This window comes from Alosa pseudoharengus, unplaced genomic scaffold (genome assembly GCF_046254945.1).
Source record: "Alosa pseudoharengus isolate Yale_2024_CS ecotype anadromous, Long Island Sound unplaced genomic scaffold, YU_APseudo_1.1 YU_APseudo_1.1_scf_15, whole genome shotgun sequence".
Classification (NCBI taxonomy): Eukaryota; Metazoa; Chordata; class Actinopteri; order Clupeiformes; family Clupeidae; genus Alosa; species Alosa pseudoharengus.
The window spans coordinates 25,455,002-25,460,154 of record NW_027468620.1 but is presented as its reverse complement, the minus strand read 5'-3'; the positions used below and the strand labels follow the sequence as shown (position 1 = coordinate 25,460,154).

Sequence of the window (5,153 nt, the reverse complement as noted above, 5' to 3'; positions counted from 1 at the left end):
CTCAAAAAGACAAGGAAGGGGGCAGCCATTTTTTTACAGAGTTTTTATCCTCATCCTTAGTTTTTAATAGAGTGCTGTTTGGAGGTTATTTCTCACTCTGTCTGTCTATGTTTTCCTCTTGTGTCACTGGTGTGGGACGAGCCGGCATGATTACATTAACACAAAGTAGCGACAACACAGCCATCGTGCCTTTTATGTTGAGATCCAATTATGTGCAAAAAGGTTGTTTTGTGTGCTTAGAAACAATCCCGATTTTAGATGTAGACTAAAAAGGTAGCGAGTCTGACAAGTGTGGACACCGTTTATGCTTTCATGCACAAATACAATAATATGATATAACACTATGATAATATTTCTTTTTTGAGATATGCATATGTGTGATTTTTTTTCCCCAAAGTTTATCAAGAAATGTTTTCATGTACATATTTATACTATTTCATTAACAGTGCTACAAGAGTGTGAAGTACACTTATGCTATTCTGTGGAAATAAAATAAAATGAAATTAGGATGTTTTTTTTTTTCATGTTTTCTTCTCTAGATTCCAGTGATATTTTTTTTTCACTGCAACAAGGTGCTTTGTCACAGTGCAGACAAAAGTTTAGGGCAAGTAAATGAGGAAGGCAAAAAGGGAGTATGAGGTAAAATGGAAGTGAAAGAGCGAGAGAGGAAAGGAGAAACGATGGAGAGACGAGAGAGGAGGAAAAGTGCAACAAGGGAAAACAAAACCCGTGAAAGGCTCTCTCTCGCCCCTGGCATTCCTGGCGTTCCCGGGCCAGCCTGCCCTCTGTGATGTGCGCAAAGCAGGGGGGGCGGCAGATCAGTTCATCACGACTCTAAAACGAGACGCCCGCACCGTTTGTTTGCTGGCCGATGGGCGCGGGACAGGAGGAGGGGACGACGGCATTCCCGGCATTCCAGGGTGGGAACACAAGTGCACAGGAACAGCCATAAATCAGCTGATTGAAGGCGAGGGTCACGGCAGACCCTCACTCAATCACACACATATGGGTACACACGCACACACACACACACACACATAGTCACATGCATGCTCTCTCTCTTTCTTTTTCTCTCTCTCTCTCTCTCTCACACACACACACAAACCAACATATCCTGCGAGTAACCATCACACAAACACACAAACACATTCCTTTGTGAGGAAAGTTTGAGAATGGCATTGTAAAACTTAACTGCCCACAGGCATGGTTTGTTCTGCACAAAGTGATGCATCTTCTTCTCCCTTGTCTGGGGTGATAAAAGGTTGTTGACCCAGTACCGGGCTCTGTCTATCTATGTACCCTACATGTGTGTGTGTGTGTGTGTGTGTGTCTGTGTGTGTGTGTGTGTCATGGGAGGAGCCTGGGGGGGTGTTGTAAGGGCAGACAGCTGTAATTACCCACGCCTGTAGTCTCAGTGACCCCTGTTTGAGAGTTCTCTTTTCTCTCCCTTACAGCTGCTCTCCCCTGGTCATAAGTGGTTAGCACCAGGCTAGGCCCAGAAACTGCTTCAGTTGGTTGGTCATAAAAGGATGAATGAAAATGCATTAAATGGGGGAGATTATTCCCAAAGCCACTTCATAGGGCAACAGTAAAGCAGCTCCAGTGATACAGGCAAAGAGTTTTACTGCTATTTTAATTGAGGCTTATGTCACTGTGCTGGGTGCTTGTTCTTGCTTTGAAGTGTCACAAATCAGACACCAAAACCATATCCCACAACTCCCTCATTTCCCTTTCTTATGCAGCTGACTTTACAGGCTGTTGTTGTGGAGGGAAGATGTAAACACGGTGGCCAATTTCCATTGCCACATTCCACCCGAGTGTGTTTTTAAAAAGCCCAATGTCATGTGCAAAGCATTTGCTGCATTTGCTTGTTGTTTTGTAGCCCAACTGCGGTCAACCCCTCTAGAATCTTCCTTCAAAGAAGAATCCCTGCACATCCCATAATCAGTCACTCCTGGTCCTGTCTCACTGGAGGCACTGGGGTGACTCAAATCCTGCCTGAAGGGCTGCCAAGGACCCCCATATGATGCATATATTGAGTCAGGCAAAAATGGCATGCACTCCTGCATGTCGTCCGCTTGATGGAAAGTCCCTTTTGGGTTGAGACGTAAACACTGGTGAATAAATCACCGCTCAGACGATCCCGCCGAATGATGACCTCAGGTGGAGACGTGCTATCAAGGTAATGACTGTTTGTGCATGCTTATGCTATGCTACATTACTGAGCTAATAACAGTGTCCAGAAGTGCTCAGGCGTGGTTTGGTATGTATGTACTTTCAGGTCTTAAGAAAGGAAATGTGTGCATTTGGAAGGGTCAGGGCAGATTGAGGCCCATGCCAGGAAATCCATGCAGCTTGGAACACTCAGAAATAGCCATTGCCATTCAAATAGCAAAATAGTCATTCATAGCATATAAAGGCATAAAATCAAAATGTTCTGGAATTGATTGGCATATTCCAACTAGATGTTGAAATAATATATTATATCTATCTCTATTCCCTCTTTATAACTGTATACAGTCACAATTGGATGTCTAACCAATGATTGGATGTCTAACCAATGATTCACCTTGATGTTTGTTTGTTCTTCTTGTGGCTCACCCTCTGAGATAAGTATATCTCTTCATGGACTCTCTGGCGAGGCAATACGGCTGCCTGTTTCTGAGTCCCCCACAGAGTCTTCCCAGAAACCTGAAGCAGAAAATAGAGAAATACCAGTGAGTCTTTATATAGCAGGATGTAAGAAAATAGCTGTGTTTTTTTTTTTTTTTTTGTTCATCCACAGCTCCGGAGCAGAGTGCCCATGTGACCTAAGAAGACCCAAAGCTCTCTGTACCTTTGCAGATGTGGCCTAATGCACAGACGTCAGAGTGCACAATGAAGAAAAAGATGAAAATCCAATTGAGCCTGTTTAGCACAGACACATGGGCTTGGAGCAATTACACCTGAAAGTAATTGTAGGTGAATAATTACTTAATATTGATCTTAGACTGGCGAACTTCAGGAAAAACTCAGGAATCAGGTTTATTCTGTTACAAGCAGAGAGAGTACAAAAAAAAGGTCTATGTAGGCCTAGCCCAGGCCTAAAAGGCCTAGGTTGGCCTAGAGCCAACTACTCTCTTCCGCTCTACATCCTTAGTCTGACAATCCAAAATCTGATCTCACAAACATTGCAGTTTAGTTACTTTTAAATGGTTTAAACAAAGAACAAAGTGGCGCCAAGAACAAGCCCACTTGATTGGTTCTACAGTTGGTATCAGACACACCTACTCACACCCACTTCACACCTATGAATTCTTGTCAGAATAGCATGAGGAGAGATATCTTATATATCAGAAATATCACTTATAGAATGTTCCAAACATTCTCACAATCACATCATTACAATCCATGTAATGAGACTATCAAAATGATACCAGACATGAATACATTTACATTTCATGATACATGGATACATTATATCAAGGAAGCATCCTTTGTCTTGTGTAAGTGATAGGCCTTAAACCAGCACATTAGCATTCCATTGGGGGAGGGGATAGTGTCTTTGTTTAAAACCAAGATGGGTTACATGGCTAACTAAAAGTAGTCTTGAAGTTAAATTATTATCCATTTTAACCATACATTTTATTGCTATCAATTCCCCCTTTTCAAGTCTGAATGACTTGAAGTTTAAAATAAGATTCCATAACATGAGCCTTCTTGAACAATTTTACAATTCTTTTTTTTTTTTTTTATAAAGTCCATAATCAGTCCATAATCAATGTAAGTGTGTGCGTGAGCAAGGAAAGCAGCGTTCAGCATACATCCCTTCTTGCGTTACTCTTCCGTTGAAGAAGGGTCCTCTTATGAAACTTGAATGTGTCTGCATTGTTTCAGTGTAAGTGTATGCGAGTGCAAAGGGTGTGCATGGCAGGCTGCGTTCGGCGTGCACCCTTGTGTCAGTCCAAACAGTCCATGAACAATGGGCCATGAGTGTCTTTGATGATGCGGAGTGCGATGCTGCTTTCGGCACCCCCTTTCGTTGCTTTCAGTCAGTCCAGTTTTGTTGCTTCCAGAGTAGTCATGGCAGTTGCTTCTGCCACTGGTTCCGTTGGACCTGTGGTTCCTGAGCCTCGTCCAGTTTCGTCTCATGACATGGCCTAGCCCCGACCGCTGCTGCTGGCTGTACCTGAGCCCAGGGCAGAGTTGTCTGGTCCATCAAGCTCGTCCAGTGGCATGGCCTGGTCTCCACGGCTGCTGCTCTGGCGTGGTAGCTGAGCCTGGTTGGTGGAGCCATTCGCCATCTTGAAAGGATCTTCTGATATGTTTGCTTAGTGGTAGTCGAAGACAAAGGCATGTCACACCTCCCTTTGTCCCTTCTGGCATGAAAGAGATTCTGGAGAGTGGATTCACAACAACTTTGAGAGACATTAGCATGAGTGTAAACAGAGTCAAACAGTGTCTCGTGAATGCAGATTCACAAGTCAACAACAGTATGCTAATGTATTCAGTTTCTCAATTGGAGACAGTCACACCTACAGCATGGGTCTTCTAACATAGCAGGGCTATTTATCTCCAAACAGAGACTACACATTTGCATCTATTGGCAAAAGGCCAATATAAAGAAAATAAATAAACTTTGGTTAAGTTTAGATGTTTAAAAGAAAAATAATCCACAGACTCACGTGGGTAGGGTACCCCTGCATGTCTTTTAAAGAGATTTTGCATTAGAAGTGAGGGTCAGTAAAACAAAACAGTAGGCATTTAAAAAATGACCGTTTGAGCAATAAAACCAGTAAACTTAGATGGTATTTCAATTCAATACCATCTATCTCCCCCTTTTTATAGTTTCTTAACTATAACAAAAAAATACAAACTAAAAACAAATAAAAGGTAATTTCAAACAGAAAGAAACTCAAGTTGTGGGTATGAATCCATTCAATTGAACATTTGCCCACATCAAACAAGGCGTAAACATGTAGCAAACATTTCCCATTGGCATACAAGCAAAAATAAAAATATGTCTTAACATGTTAAACCCCAAAATGTGTCCCTTAAAAGATAAATTAAATGAAAGAAAGAAAATGGTTGAAATCAACAATGGTTTCCCATTATCACTCCTCTTAGGTTCATATCTCCCCAGTGAAGTTCCTTTTGTGTCCATGGGGGAGAAG

General features: G+C 42.2%; 1 protein-coding gene across 1 annotated transcript in view; it reads left to right on the top strand.

Moving 5' to 3' along the window:
- Positions 1–513, top strand: part of cdc42ep3 (CDC42 effector protein (Rho GTPase binding) 3) — a 10,352-nt gene extending 9,839 nt beyond the window's left edge. Inside the window, exon 2 of the mRNA XM_076286017.1 lies at positions 1–513. This exon is cut by the window's left edge and continues 1,485 nt beyond it. The gene's annotated coding sequence lies outside the window, so the exon portion shown is untranslated.
- The last annotated feature ends 4,640 nt before the right edge of the window (positions 514–5,153 follow it).